The sequence below is a fragment of the Eublepharis macularius genome, chromosome 8, assembly GCF_028583425.1.
Source record: "Eublepharis macularius isolate TG4126 chromosome 8, MPM_Emac_v1.0, whole genome shotgun sequence".
Lineage (NCBI taxonomy): Eukaryota > Metazoa > Chordata > Lepidosauria > Squamata > Eublepharidae > Eublepharis > Eublepharis macularius.
The window spans coordinates 15,356,745-15,373,212 of NC_072797.1; positions in this window are offsets into that span (position 1 = coordinate 15,356,745).

The following is a 16,468-nucleotide window of genomic DNA, read 5'->3' on the forward strand; positions in this document are numbered from 1 at the left end:
GCCTGACACAGGTCGGACACTTGTCAGCTTCCCTCAAGTTTTGATGGGAAATGTAGGCATCCTGGTTTTACAGCTTGGCTCTCCATTACAGCTGCAAGACCAGGATGCCTACATTTCCCATCAAAACTTGAGGGAAGCTGACAAGTGTCCAACCTGTGTCAGGCGTCACTTGTATCTTGGCTCTTAGTTGTACGTGTGTGCGGAGGGAAGCCTCTAATGAAGAAAATATTGGGTTGTAATCAGTCATCTTTTCCACTGTTGGAAAAGTGAGAAACGTGTCTCCCCGCCACAAAGCCTATGCTGGGGATTATGGGACCCACACAGACAAAAGCCATGGAGAACAAGGGCTGTAAGAAGGAGGGAATTAGAAAAAAATTGAGAAAAAAACCTGGTTGGAGCAAACCCATTACACAGTTGCATGTTTTAGGATCAGTGTAGGTATAAATTAGGACTCAACTAGGTTTTTTGTGTGTGATTGTAATCCTGGGAATCTTTCCTAGGTATGCAGTTGTGTATTTCTGTGCCTGCAGCTCCAATTAAACCTCGGGGTAGGTTTGCTGCCAAATTTAACCTAAAATGGAATTCTGGGCAAAGGGATTGGCTTCCCCTAAATCAGAAAATCTCCCAGTCTTATGAGCAGACTTATTGAAATCTGAATGCTTTCATAGCATCCAGTTTGTGTCCTTCAAGAAATTGTTCTATTTCCTTAGTCAAGACTAAAAAACCCATGATGCAATGTAAGTGAATGAAATAGGTTCACATGAGAAATGGATGAAAATTTGCAAGAACAATCACTCATTTGCAAGACAACCGGGTAGGTTTGCTGCCTGTTGCTTATAACAAGGAATGGTTCCTTATTAAGTTACTTCAGAATACTCCTGGATAAGAAAAGATGTGCCATTACCGCAACAAGCAATTTTAATGTAAAACGTTTCAAGAACAATGTAGGCCGTTTTCACATGCGCCCCGGGAGATCGCGCAAACTCACAGCATGAAGCATCTTCCTAGCACGATCTCCCAGCACGATCTCCCCTTTAATGGGCTGAAATGTCAGAAAAAGGGCCATTAAATGGGATCATGCCGGAAAACAGCAGATTCAAGCCGGTGCTGCGTGTTGGGCGTAGTGGGCTCTGCTATCGGCATCCCACCTTCACTGGCTCCACCTGGAAAAGAATTGAGATAATTACTATTCAATATTGGACTGTTCCATCTATTAATTGGGAGCTTACCTGTTGGATGTCTTCCTTTTTGTATTGTGTTGTACTGTGATTATTGTGTGACTTAGACTCAAAACAGACGTGATGAAATACCTAGATTCAACTCATGTTCTCTTACCTAAAGTTTTGTCGGGAAGTGTAGGTGTCCTTGCAGCTTAAAGTTTAGCATTTACAGAGCAGCAGGGAGAGAAGTGCAGGTGTTCTTGCAGCTTAAAGTTTAGCATTTACAGTGCAGGCGTCCTTGCAGCTTAAAGTTTAGCATTTTCAGAGCAGCAGGGAGAGAAGTCCAGGTGTCCTTGCAGCTTAAAGTTTAGCATTTACAGAGCAGCAGGGAGGGAAGTGCAGGCATGCACTTTCCTCCCACTCTCAAGGTGCATCACAGCATTTTCCCTTCCCCTCACCCGGCCTGGCCCTGCAGAGCGACGCCTGGCTGCACCGGGAGACTTTAAGCTGCAAGGATGCCCGCACTTCCCTCTCTGCTGCTCTGTAAATGCTAAACTTTAAGCTGCAAGGACACCTGCACTTCTCTCCCTGCTGCTCTGTAAATGCTAAACTTTAAGCTGCAAGGACGCCTACACTTCCCGACAAACCTTGAGGTAAGAGAACACAAGTTGAATCTAGGTATTTCGTCTCGTTTGTTTCGGCTCTTATATAGCTGTATTTAGCTTAAATGATTTTTCATGTATGATTCATTGATTTATTTAACTTTTTTGAGTTTCGGATTGTGTTGAGAGTTTTGTACTCCAAAATATTGGTTTGACTGTATTGTGTATTTCTTTATTTGTATTGTACCCTACTCGTGTGTTTTCACCAATTTTGGCTATATTTTGAGTGGGCTCCTCCTTGTTTTTGTTGGTTTCACTTTTTTATTGTCCAGCTTCAGAGGAAGCCTGCAAAATCTCTTGACTGACATTGCCTCCCCCCCAATTCTACTTGATTACTTGTTGGGTGAGTCTACCAGATTTGACCAATCTCAGTCAAGGCCAATGCAGAAACAAATCCCCCACTTTTTAAAAAATGAATACATTCTATATCTATATAACTATATATCAAGCATCTAAAATTAACTGGAAATGATGAGCCAGGACTGAAACGGTAATTTGGTCATGTTTCGAAAGATCAGTGTGTCCTGCCAAAAACTCACAGAAATATACTTTGGGATGACCCTACAGACGTTGTAACAGCAAAAACCAGTACCAGCAACACCTCTGACTTAGCAGTAAGGATATATAAAAAAAGGGAATTGGAGTTAGCTCCTGTCTCATTTTTTAAACTTTGAATTGGCTTCTTTCATACTGGAATTAAGATTGTCCTATTACAAATCAATTACAAATCAGAGTTGCTACACAGAGGCAGTTAATAGCAAACCCAACCACCTCTTTGTCTCATGCCTTGAAGACCCTTTGAGGTATCACCATAAGTTGGCTTCAGCTCAATGGCACTTCACACATACATCTCACTTTTCAGTGGGGACATAAAGTACCTTACAAAAATATATTCAACATAAACAAGATTTGGGATGGTGTCTGGGCAGAGGTTGGGAACATTCTTTAAAAATGATCTGCCTGACGTATTACCCACTAACAGAGGTCACCAGCCAAGTCTTCTGTTGGGTGCTTGGTCATCCCTCACCTTAGTTCTGTAGACTGGGGCAGGCAGCAAAGGTGGCCCCCAGACAAGTGGACCACCTTATAAGGTCATGGCCAGTTGGTTGGGTCACAAGATGTGTTGGCCAGCTTCAGAGTATATGAAGTTGCCTTATTTTGAGTCAGGAGCTCAATCTCAGCAAAGGTATTTTCTAGAGCCAGTTCAATGTAGTGGTTAAGAGCGGCAGGACTCTAATCTGAAGAGCCAGGTTGGATTCCTCACTCCTCTACTTGAAGCCAGCTGGGTGACCTTGGGTCAGTCACAGCTCTTTCAGAGCTCTCTCACCTCACAGGGAGGTAGGTTGTGGAGGGAGGGAAGGTGATTGTAAGCCACTTCAAGTGATGAGCAAGAGATAAAATCAACTCCTCCTCCTCCTCTTCATACCTGCTAACCAAGACCTTTTTTTAAATGGCAGGGATGGAACCTACTCTAAGGCAGAGCTACCATCTCTTTCCGGTTCACATACAGCCATTCTGTTTGAATGTAGGTGCTTTATTATGGCCAAGCACAGACGTTTACATAAGGGATTCACGAAGTACCACTCTCCATTGGTCTACACAAAATGAACTCCTTTACATCTGGGTCACCCTTCCCTCTAGTGCAGTGACTACATAGACACTCTAGGATCTGGGAGACCCTGCTGAACATCCTCACTCTGCCACAAAACTCATTGGGTGACCTTTGGCCAGCACTTTCTCTGCCTAACCTACCTTACAGGGTTGTTGTGAGGTATAAAAGGGGGAAAGCAGAACCATGTATGTCACCCTGGGCTCTGTGGAGGAAAGGTGGAAGACAAATGTAATGTTTTCATATACTTATCTGTACCAGAGATCCAGCATGGTGCATTAGTTGAACTAGGATCTTAGAGAACCAGTTTTGAATATCCCACTCTGCCTTGGAAGCTCACTGGGTCACAAACTCTCTACCTAACCTACTTCATGCCTTGACCTGGAGTAGCCCAGGTGAGCCTGATCTCGTCAGATCTCAGAAGCTAAGCAGGGTTGGCCTGGATTAGCAATTGTACAGGAGAACCCCAAAGAAGACCAGGCAGTCTGCTAGTCTCTTGCCATGAAAACGCTAACAGCAGTTTCCGTAAGTCAGCTGTGACTTGAGGATAAATCAGAGAGAATAATTGTTGTGGTGAGGATAAAACAGAGAGAATAATGTAGAGCCAAGCTACAAGTGATGCCTTACACAGGTTGGACACTTGTCAGCTTCCCTCAAGTTTTGATGGGAAATGTAGGCATCCTGGTTTTACAGCTTGGCTCTCCATTACAGCTGCAAGACCAGGATGCCTACATTTCCCATCAAAACTTGAGGGAAGCTGACAAGTGTCCAACCTGTGTCGGGCGTCACTTGTAGCTTGGCTTGTGGTTAGACACTTTGGATCCCTTTTAGGGAGAAATGCAGGGTATAATAAAACAAACAAATAAAATTACCTTGTTGAAAAGGGTTATCCAAGAAGGCTTGCAGAATTTGTCTCCAAGAATCAATTCTTTATTATAATAGAACGTCCCTCTCCTTGCAGAATAATAATAATAAAAACCTGTTGGAACCATAGAAGAGAGGCAGCAGCTGAGATTTGGGCTGTGACTCAGTGGTTGAGCATCTGCTTGGCATACAGAAGGTCCCAGGTTCAATCCCTGGGTTCTCCAGTTGAAAGGACCAGATAGCAGGTGATGGAAAAAGCTCTGCCCGAGACCCCGGAAAGTGGCTGCAAGGTTTAAAGACCTTGATGGGTCAAGGGTCTGATTCAGTATAAGGCAGCTTCACAAGTTCATGTGTACTAACAGCACGATCCTAAGAAAAATTACACCTTTCAGAAGTACATTGAAGTCAATGGGCTTAGAAAGACGTAACTCCGCTTAGAATGATGCTATCAGTAGCCCCAAAACTGGTGCCCTCTACAAGTCTGCTACAAAACAAATGTAGCTATCAGAGGGGCCAACGAACAAGACGGCCCCTCTGATAGCTGCAGTGAAGGTTGGCACAGCTAAAGGTTTAAAGGCATGGATCTCCAGGTATCAAATATCTCCGTGTTTTTGTACCAAGGAAAGTATTCCCCCAGCCCCGTTTTGTGACCTTCAGATGCAGCCTGAGTTGACAAGAGTTTGCCAAAGGGTCTGCAATGCAGGCTCGCCTTCCCGAGAACAACCGGCAAGACAAATGCCTCCTCCTAGCACTGAAGGCCCACAGATCATCAACCCGGCTGGCAGCCACCATCTCATCTGCATGGCTGCCAAGTGCCTTTTACGGCGGGTGTATGAAAAATGATATGGTTGAAAATGTTACAAAGTAGGTCCAGACTAGTGACAAGAGAGTTAAACAGAAAGGGGCAAATGTCACAAGGAACAAATGAGACAGGGAAAAGCATCAATAAAAAGTAGGCTATGCATGGAGCTGCTTTGTTTGACCTCTGGGCTATTTGACGTGGTGTTATGTCCTTAAGTGCAGACGAACCAACACATTCGAACTCATAAACACCTGAAACTGACGTGGGTCAGACCATTGGCTGCTGAAGGTCACCAACTTGAGTGGCAGAGGCTCGCTTTCTTTTACCTTTGGCCAGTGGTGCGTAGTAGTTAGTGTCAAACTAGGGTCTGGGAAACCCGGGTTCAAATCCTTACCCTTCCACGGAAGCTCACTGGGTGGCCTTGGGCCCGTCATGCACTCTCAACCTAATTATCTTGTAGGATCGTTGCAAGGATAAAACGGAGCAGCAGAGAATGACGTGAGCTGCTTTGGGTCCCTGTGGAGAAGCAAGGGAGGGATTAAGTGATGTAAATCAATAAGCAAATCTCTTTGAACACCCAAAATTGCTATACTTGGAATCATGGAACCGGCAAGGACAAAAGCCCTGGACACGTAAGTGCGACTTTGTAATGAAAACCTACTTACTGCCACACGTACCTAGAAGATTCTGAAGCATATGAATAAGCCATTGTCTACAGCCAAGGACTACGCTACAATTGCATTTGCTCCAATCCCTCTGACAGGGAATCTTACCTGAAGGATCTACACCAGATATTATTAAAATGAAGTGGTTAAGAGCGGCAGAACTCTAATCTGGAGAGCCAGGTTTCATTCCTTACTCCTCCACTTGAAGCCAGATGGGTGACTTTGGGTCAGTCACAACTTCTCGGAGCTCTCTCAGCCCACCCACCTTACAGGGTGATTGTTGTGAGGATAATAATGACACATTTTGTAAACTGTTCTGAGTGGGTGTTAAGATGTCCTGAAGGGCAGAATATAAATCTAATAATGTTGTTGTTGTTGTTGCTGCTGCTGCTGCTGTTATTATTATAAAGGGGAAGATCAACATAACCGGAATAGTGCCCATCCTGGATACATCTGCCTCACAGGCTTTCAGTAGCAGACTTTTATTTATTTAGTTTCTTTAGTTTTTTTACTTGCTTAATTACTTGCTTAATTAATTTATACCCCACCTTTCTCTCCAATGGAGACCCGAAGTGGCTTATATAAGTCTCCTCTCCTCCACTTTCCTCACGTCAATCCTGTGAGACAGGTGAGGCTGAGAGTGTGATTGGCCCCAAGTTACCCAGCAAGTTTCTATAGAAGAACCTGGATAGCCTGTTCTGATCCTCTAGCTACTACACTACACAGGCACTCTTTTCCTTTCTGTTTCAAAATGGCTTCTTGCCAACAGCCACGGATGACGTAGCAGAGAGACAAATCCAGGAATTAAGCTGTGTGACAAACCCAGATGCCAACTTTGTCCCTATATATACAGGAGTAATAGTATCGCATTACCTAACAATAGTCATTCCATCTTGGGCTCATTCCCCAATTTAATATCATGTGTCAGCCCTCTACATTGGACAAACAGGGCAGTCTGCACTCAAAGAACCTCGGTTCCCTTGATAACTGTTTGAGAAGCTGCGATCCACAGTGGAAGGCTAGATGAGTAGCTGCCTGCATTCCTAGTCCTGAAACTCAGAGGTTTGGTGCAGCAGTGCAATTACTCTGCCACGGTGTGACTTTTCAGACTCTGGAAGCTCCCTGTGCCACCTGAGCCGACAGGGAGCCACACTGCCATTCCATGAGTGGTCACTTGAGGAACTGCAGCCTAGGTCAGCTGAGCAGGGTCATCCAATCGAAGTAGGGCTGTGGACATCCTCTCTCTCTCTCTCTCTCTCTCTCTCTCTCTCTCTCTGCCTCTGATCTGATTCTTTGTCTTAGAGCCAAGCTACATGAGGAGGAGCACGTGAAGGGAGTCGCAATGTTAGCCAGAAAGCTGAGTTTTGAAAGAGATCGGAAGGCTTTGTCAATTTCCCCTCTCTACAGTGCCAGGGAGAAAGCAGCTCAGAGGGTTTGTTAATTTCCGCTGTGCCACCCAAAGGCTCTGTTAGTTTCACCTCCCCTTCTAGGAGGTGAAGAGGAAATTAACAAACCCTCTGAGCAAAGATCTCCCTGGCTCTGTAGAGAGGGGAAATTGACAAAGCCTTCCCATCTCTTTTAAAACTCAGCTTCCCGGCTAATATTGCGACTCCTTTCACGTGCTCCTCCTTGTGTAATTCGTCTCTTGTAACTTGGTTCTTAGCAGCTTGTACGTTGTGTAAGTGTTTAGCTCTGTGTTGTGTCTTGGGCCTGATTGTCTTGACTTTATCTCCTGCTTCTGAATGCTTATCAGACGTGGCCTCCAGTTTTCCCATGACCCTGCTCCTTTCCTCTGGCCTGGCCATTTGAGGTTCCTGCCTGGAGAAACTGGTATGGTATAACTGGAAACAGCTCCAGTGGGCTATGGCAGCTGCTTAGCTAGGAGGAGGTCTTTGTCTTTTCCCATCTCCATCCTGGACGACTGAACTTGTGTGGGAAATTAGATTTGAGCATGCAACGCCAAACCAATGTTTGTTCTCTTTTTGGGATATTATAAGCGGCTATGGATTTTGCTCAATTAGTTGAGATTGGAGAAAAGACTTTTCTTTTGAATTTAATTAATCCCCCAGACTCTTTAGCTTCAAAAGGAGCTAACAAGTTTATAGGATTCGTTACTCAGAAACAGGGCGGATATGTGAAATTTGGAAGATGCATCCCTTGTGAGGTATCAGGAGAAGGGTTCTACTTCAACAGTAGAATATCTGCTTTGCATGCAGATGGTCCCAGGTTCGATCCATGAGTTCTCTGGTTGAAAGGATCAGGTTTGTAGTGCAGGGCACTTTAATTTAGAGACATTTCTGGATAGTTAAAGGAAGTGGTAATTTTAGGACTTATCCTAAGATCACACGCCCCAGAACAAGGCTCAGAGACTGCTGTAAAACATGTGTTAGTTGATCAACTTGTTAGAAATATTAAAGTGTATGAGATCATGGGGGGGAGGTTGTTGTAAATTTCCTGCACTCTGCAGGGGGTTGGACTAGATGACCCTGGAGGTCCCTTACAACCCTATGATTCTATGATTCTATGATTCTATGATGTGAAAGACTGAGATCCTGGAGAGCTGCTGCCATTCGGAGTAGGCAATAGCAGTGCACCATGCCATAGAGTCCACCCTCCAAAGCCGCCATTTTCTCCAGGGGAACTGATCTCTGTACTTTAGAGATCAGTTGTAATTCTGGGAAATCTCCAGGCCCCATGTGGAAGTTGGCAACCCTAATTCCTGAGAAGCCTCTAACATATACAGAACTCCTCATCTCAGTGGTTCATAAACTTTAATCCACTCCCGCCCCACTAAGTATTCACCGTTGTCACCGAATGCCCCCGTCAAGCCGCAAGTGAAAAATTACAGCATAAAAATCAGCACTCTGGACAGGGCAGGTTATTTATTTAGGTGTATTTATGATGCACGCATGCAATACACAAATCTCAGGGCTATGTTCAATGAGTCCCTTGCCGCTGGTAGCCGTCAGCCAACTTCTTAATGTTAGGCAGCATCCTGATTTGCTGTGTGCCACTGTTTTAAGGACCTGGGGGAGCAATCTGGGATCTGGGATTATTTTCACAGGGCGGGGTGTGCCAAATAAAACCACTCTCCTTCACGGGTTGTCAGAAGCCATGACAAATGGGGACGAGGGCCTAAAATCCCAAGTGCCCTCCATTTGCCCCCAAAGTTTTGAACGGCCTCCAAGAGCGAGAAGAACACTGTAAGATTTGAGGTTTCATTAGGGAGAAAGGTGGGGTATGAATGGAGTAAATAAAATTTAAAAAAAAACAGATCACTTCTTCCCTTTTCCACTGCTGATGGTCCTGCCCAGTAACTAAAATTCTGGCAAATAGTTTTTGCTCAGGTATTACTCATCACAGGTTATGAAGTCCCATAGAATCCAGCGACTGTTGTGGGCTTTCTCCACTACCACATATTAGACAGTTGACATGGGATACTAATTTCTTAAAATCTCCCAGCTTTTGATTATATAAGGTGTTGTTTGGATCTGATAGCATTTGACAGATAATGTGTAATTGTAATTAGCAAGCAATAATTGACAGGCATTCATATTTGTTTTGATGTTTGGTAGACTTCAATCAAGAGATGCCAAGGAATCTAAAGCATTTGAATTGCAATATAAAATGTTCATATTCTAAATGCAAATGGATAGTTTGAATTTGAAATGTCTCTTTCAACATCTGAAAGGCAAATTGAGATATATGTGATTACTTGTGCAGCTCAATGCAAAGGTAATCCCAAGTCAAACCCACATACAATGGAGACCACCACACCCAAGCTCAGTGTATCGGACAGTCCTTACAGTAACCCGGGAATTTGGAGTAATTTGTTGAGCAGCGTTCTGACTTTCTGGGAAAGACCAATGGCATGGAAGCAGATCAAGTAAATGGGATCCAAGAGAAGTTGGAACACCCCAGTGATATATCGTTGAATTTTGGGAGCTGAAGTCAAATGATAGTTAAGATACTATTGCAAATGTACAGCAAGATTTGAGTCCAGGGGCAACAAGAGACCTACAAGATTTTCAGAGTGTAAGCGTTCAAGAGTCACAGCTGAAGAAGGGATCTCTGATTCTTGAAAGCTTAAACCTTGAAAATCATGTTGTTCTTTAAGGTGCCACTGGACTCAAATCCTGCTGTACTACGGCAGACCAACATGGCTACCCACCTAAACTCTTACAGATGTATTCCTTTCTCTTCATTTATCGCCTCCCTTATCACCAATGGGGATCCAAAGCAGCTTACACCACTCTCCTCTCCTCCATTTTTATCCACCCAACAACCCTGTGATGTACATCTGGCAGAGAGGGTTTGACTGGTCCAAGGTCACCCAGCAATCTGCCATGACAGCGTGGGGATTTGAACCCAAGGCTACCAGATCCTAGCCTGATGCTCTAACAGCTGCACTACAGGCTAACACTTCAAATCTTACCTCTAGGCACAAGTTCACTAGGTGGCTTTGTGAAGCCATTCAGATCTACATGGAGGTAATAACACCAGCTTACATTAGTGGGTGCCCTGACCTGGATCTAGAGATGGGCACAAACAGCAATACGAACTAAAAAAAACCATGAACAGCCCAATCTGATGTTCGCGAACAAGCTGTTCATGAGGCCCCATTCTAAATCAACAGGTAGTTGTTGAAAGCCTCGTTTGTTGCTGCTCATCACACCAGACAATCTGGCACCTGCAATCAATTCCCTTGGCAATCAGAGACAGGGACTGCCTGAACTCTGTCTGAACTCCTGCTGTTGCCCTGGAAACCCCAATCTAGCTTGATAGGCAGGTCTTCCTTTCAAGTGTGGAGCTCCAAATTTGTTACAAGGAAGCAAAGAGCAGGGGGGAGGGGGGCTCCCAGCTCTGGTTTTGCAGACAATGAGGGAGAGACAGTTGCTGTCGGCATTTTGAGAGAGAGACAGGGAGAGTGCATTGGAGCTTGAATTTTCTTTGTGTGTGGTGGGATAGGGATCTACCTCTTCAAGTTCCAGGGCTGCTGCCAGGCTCTGGCCAAGCTATTATTTATTACTGGTACGTTTCCTGCTGCCTGCTCAGGTAAGGTTTCTGGGAGTGGTGTGGTAGGGATCTTGATGACTGGAGGAGGCCCTGCTGGCCCCCACGAACAACGAACAATGAACATGTTCATGAACAAGTCATGATCGTCAATGTTCGTTGTTCATTGTTCATGGATGGCAACGAACAACGAACACCATGCTCGGTTTTTTTTTCGTTCGTGCCCATGTCTACCTTGATCTCATCAAATCTCAGAAGCTAAGCAGGTCGGCCTTGGTTAGTAATTGGATGGGAGACCTCCAACAAAGACCAGGATTGCAGAGGCAGGTGATGACAGACCACCTCTGTTAGTTTCTTGACATGAAAACCCCACCAAGGGTCGCCATACATCAGCTATGACTTGAGGCCACTCTCCACCACATACCTTACTGGGTAGTTGCAAGAAGGCCCACAATAATATTACAACAAAGGCCGTGCGACACCTTTTATCGGTGGTGGAACTGGCTACACATCTTGGTGGTGGAAAGCGCTGTTAAGTCGTAAGTGATTTACAGTGACCCCTGCTGGGGTTTTCATGGCAAGAGACTAACAGAGGTGGTTTGCTCTCACCTGCCTCTGGAACCCTGGATTTTGTGAAAGGTCTCCCATCCAATTACTAACCAAGGCCAACCCTGCTTAGCTTCTGAGATCTGACAAGATCAGTTTAGCCTGGGCTATCCTGATCAGGTGGGTACCATTTTTTAGGGCCGGTCAAATAAGCATAAAATAGTGTGTCAGCTTAGGGATTTCCAGAACATTTCGTCAGGCTGCATGCTAAACAACACCCCCCCCCCCAAAGACGAGGAGATGTTGGAAGCCCCATCATCAGGCGGCCTGTCTGCATTCCACGCAGAACGCCAGGCACAGTTGGATAAATAAAATAGAGAACCTTGAAAGCAGTATGCAAATTGAATTATTTTTATTGCATGCTGTGCTGGAAGAAAGACGGGCCTGCAGACTTCGAGCAGCAGCCCCATTGCTAGCAGCTGCGAATTCCGATGCCAAGTCTATTCAGGTTTCCCCAAGAGGTTTGCTAAGTAATTAGCCTCTAGGTGGGGCCTGGAGATCTCCTGGAATCACAAAGGATCTTCAGAGGACAGAGATCAGTCCTGGAGGGAATGGCAACTTCAGATGGCAGACTGTGCAGCACCACGTCCCTGCCGAGCCCCTTCCCATCTCCGGACTCCATTCAAACACTGCTTGAGGAATTCCCCAAGCCATAGTCAGCAACCCACGTTCAAGCAGCCATCCGGGCCACAGCTGTTCATCACAACAAAACCAACACTTAGCAGACCCTCCACGTCCCCCACAAGTTGACTACCATGAGATATTTTCATGTCAGCTGTCAAACGAAGTCAGAGATCAGATAACCACTGCGGCAAGATGGTCAAATGAAAGATCATCAAATGCGAAATGCCATTGTACACCAGCTATTAAACACTGGCAGAATGAAGAGAGAGAGAGACTGTGTTGGTGGACTGCCTAATGCAAAATCGTGGTGCGTACAACTGGCTGGATCTAGAGGCATCCAGTCCAATCACAAAACCCTCCATTTCATCAGCATTTTGTTTGGTTTCTCTTCCATTTGCCCTTCCCACATGCCTGTGGTTTCATGATTCAGTGCTAACATATCCAAACAAAACTGAAATGATTGCAGCAGCACCCTTTGACTGGTGTGGCATTTCCCTGGGACTATTTGAAAAGAGCAGCCAAGAGGTATATCAATATTTTCAGAGTTTTGAGATGCTTTGGATTTACAGGATTCTCCTCTTGATTCTTCTTGACATCCCAAGTCACGAAGACGCTACTGTGCCGAAGTAGCATAAGGGTTTGAAGAAGGGAGCTTTGACTCTTGAAAGCTTCTATCCTGAAAATCTTTTTGGTCTTGGAGGTGCCAGGGGATTCAAATCCTGCTGTTCTACTGCAGACCAAAATGGCTACCTAGCTGAAAATATCTTAAAAAAACAGACCAAGGGCCCATCTAATCCAGTACCTTGTTTCCAGCAATGGCCAGCCACATGTCTTACATAAAGGCAATGACCCATCCTGCTTGTTCGCCCCCAGCCTTTGAAATGCAGAGGTATACTACCTCTGAACATGGAGGTTCCATTTAGCTAGCATGGAAGGTTGAGGAACCTACTTTTATTTATTTATTTGCCATGTATAGTCCACCTTTCTCAGTGAGACTCAAGGCAGATTACAGAGTGTGAGATTAGAACAGTCAGTATCAGGAACATTTCCATAAACAACGCCATAGGGTAAATAGATACAAGTTCACAAAGACATGGCATTAGTAGGAATCCAATAGAACATAATGGTGAGGTCTCTGGTTCCTAACTCATTAGCGGATCATCTGAGATCCCCTCCCTACAATACAGCCCTCCTATCTGAATTTTGAATAATTCGGTTTTGCATCGTTTGCAGAAAGCCAGGAGAATGGGGGCTTTCTTGACCTCTTCAGGCAGGCCGATCCACAGGGTGGGGGCCACCACAGAGAAAGGCCATCTATGGTCTGTTGTTGATTTTGCCGATGTGCAGGGTGGCACCTGCAGGAGACCCTGTTCGGAAGAGCGAAGCTGCCATGGAGGAGCATAGGGAGGGAGGTGGTCCAATAGGTACTTGTCCCATAAATGTTGACCTATCTGCCATCATCTTAATGATGAGAAGAGGGCAGACTGAAGTGGAAGAATCCAGCCTGGACGTCCCAGGGTTGTGTGAAAGCATTTCTGTTTCAGAAGTTCTGTGCAAATAAATGGTTCAACATAGTTGCAATTTCGGGATCACGTGACAAGTTTAATGCTGAGAGTGTTTTTGGTTTTTTGTAAAGAATTTCTTCCTTCTGGAAGTTGTGTTTTTAAGTAGTTGGCCTGGTTTCACTTTGAAAGGGTTTGACTGGTCTTATTGGAAGATGACAGTTGCTACTTTGAGTCCTTTTAGGTAGAAAGCAGCTGAGAAATAGGATCGATAAATTTTTCAAAATGTAAATGAGTTGAAATGTTGACTGATTAAATAGATCTGAACTTGGAATGCCGCAAATGTCTTTGCACCGGCATGGATCTACTCCACGTATGCCCTTCTCCTTCTCTTCTCCCCCTCTCTTCCATTGTTATCATTCCCATCATGGAAAGATGTAGATTGTAGCCTTCTTGGGGCAGGGACCAGTGCTTGGGGGTCAGTTTTTGCTCTGTAAAGCACCATGCTGACATGGCTTCTTTTTAAAATGTGCACTCCAATACAAAATACGCAGTTCCGAGGCAGCAGGGAGAAAGAATATTTGCTCAGTTCCAAAGAATATTTGCTAAGTTCAAAAGTTCAAGTCATATGAAAGTTATGTCACGAGATTTAAAAATGACATGGAAAGGGAAGTGAGCAAACTCAGCTCTGGTAGAATCTCATTTCTCTTCCCCTGTCAAAGATACCCCCACAGATGCCAATTCCAGCCTCCACAGAGACCTTGCTAGTGTTTCAAAGAGAAAGGTCAGGCGCTCTAGTACATGGAAATCTGTGTGCCAAAAAGGTGCTGAGCTGAGGCCTTGAGATTGGATGGACTGTGTTTTCTTTGTCTATTAAAAACTTTTGTCTACTATTCTTTTCTTTATTGTGGTAGAGTGCACTCAAGTCAGAGTTGACTTATGGAGACCCCTGGTGGGGTTTTCATGGCAAGAGGCTAACAGAGGTGGTTTGCCATTGCCTGCCTCTGCAACCCTGGTCTTCGTTGGAGGTCTCCCATCCAATTACTAAATAAGGCCAACCCTGCTTAGCTTCTGAGATTTGATGAGATCAGGCTCACCTGGACTATCCAGGGTTGTTTTTACACTTCTTACTGTCCACAGAACATCGCACAAAGCTCCCAGAATGACAGCATCTTCCTGGCGTGATTTTGCATGAGAACCGGAGTTATGACGGGAAATCGCGCCAGGAAGACGCTGTCATTCTGAGAGCTTTGTGTGATGTTCCACAGCCGGTAAGAAGCGGGAAAACAGCCCAGGTCATGGCTTTTTGTTTATTTGGTACTTTAAAAAAACCCTTCACTCCAAATAAAAGTTTTGCAGGAGTCCTTGATGCCTCCTCTTGAGGCTGGGATATGATGTTCTTCTCTGTAAGTGCTGCCAAATCTGAGGATCTTCTCCCAATTTACATAGACAGTGCAATTCTGTGCAGAGTTTTGCCACTCCATGCCCATTGATTTCAATGAGCCAAATTCTCTCGAGGATTGCACTGAACATGGAATGTGACCTGAATACACCAAGTTGACCTAGTCAGACTGTTAAGCTCTCAGGGTCTATAGTGCCTCTTCTGACTGACAATGACTCTCCAGGATCTCAAGTGGGGATCTTTCACATCGCCTCCTGCCTGATCCCTTTAACTTGAGATGTTTGGGGGACCTTCTGCATGCTAAGCAGATGTTCTCCCATCACAGCCCTTCCCCATGAACATGATCCCCTGGATCTGCCTTAAGCTATTGACCTCTCAAGGTCAGTATCATCTTCTTTGACTGGCGCTATAGCACCTTAGAGACCAAGTAGATTTCCAAAGTATGAGTTTTCAAAGGGAGCCTTGACTCTTGAAAGCTCATATTTTGGAAATCTGGCTGGTCTTTAAGATGCTACTGGACCCACATCTTGTTCTCTGACTACAGACCAACACAGCCACCCACCTGAGACTTTGACTGTCGCTGGCGTTTCAGACGGTCAAGCCGAGATTTTTCAGAGCACCTGCTACTAGATCCTTTTAACTGGGGCCTTATGCATGCAAAATCGGGTGCTCTCCAACCATGCTCTCCTTCCAGGGTTGCCAGCCTCCAGGTGCGGCCTGTAGATCTCCTGGGATTACAGTGGATCTCCAAACAACAGAGATCATTTCCCCTGCAGAAAATGGGTGCGTTGGCAGGTAGACTTTATGGCATTATAATTTGCTGAGCTCCAGACACTCCCCAAACCCTGCCCTCCCCAGGCTCCACCCCCCCCCCAATCTCCAGGTATTTCCCAACCTGGCACTGGCAACCCTCCCCCCCCATCCTAAGCACCCAAGCCTGCATTTACTTCCAAGGAAAAACATGCAGGTGGCCCCTCCTTATAGGTGCTAGTTGCAAACTGCTGCGTCCTTCCAAATTTCCCTTCAAAAATCCCCTGGAGAGAGCTACCAAAGCCTAATACATTCAATCTCTCTCTCTTTCTCTCTCTCTCTCTCTCTCTCTCTCTCTCTCTGCAGTTCCAGCCTCTCTCCTGTCCCTTGAAGGGGATGGATGAAACCGTTGGTGCCACAACCCAAAAGATAGTTTCAAATAGGTAGCCAAGCAGGATTTGAGTCCAGTGGCAGCTTAGAGGCCAACAAGAGTTTCAGGGTATAAGCTTTTCTGTGCAATTCTAACAGCACTTTCCCAGGAGTAAGCCCCATTGAATACAATGGAAGGTACTTCTGAGCAGACCTTTTAGGCTTGCTGCCTTTGAGAGTCGGCCCTTTCTTCAGATACCAGATGTAACAAGACCCTGATAGGAAGCAGGATTTTGGGTCCTTAGAGACCAAAAAGATTTTTTGGGGTTCGAGCTTTTGAGAGTCAGAGCTCCCTTCTTCAGATACCAGATGTAGTGAGACCCAAGTAGGGAGCAGGATTTGGTGGTACCTTACTCCAGTGGTCCCATCTCTAGACCCTT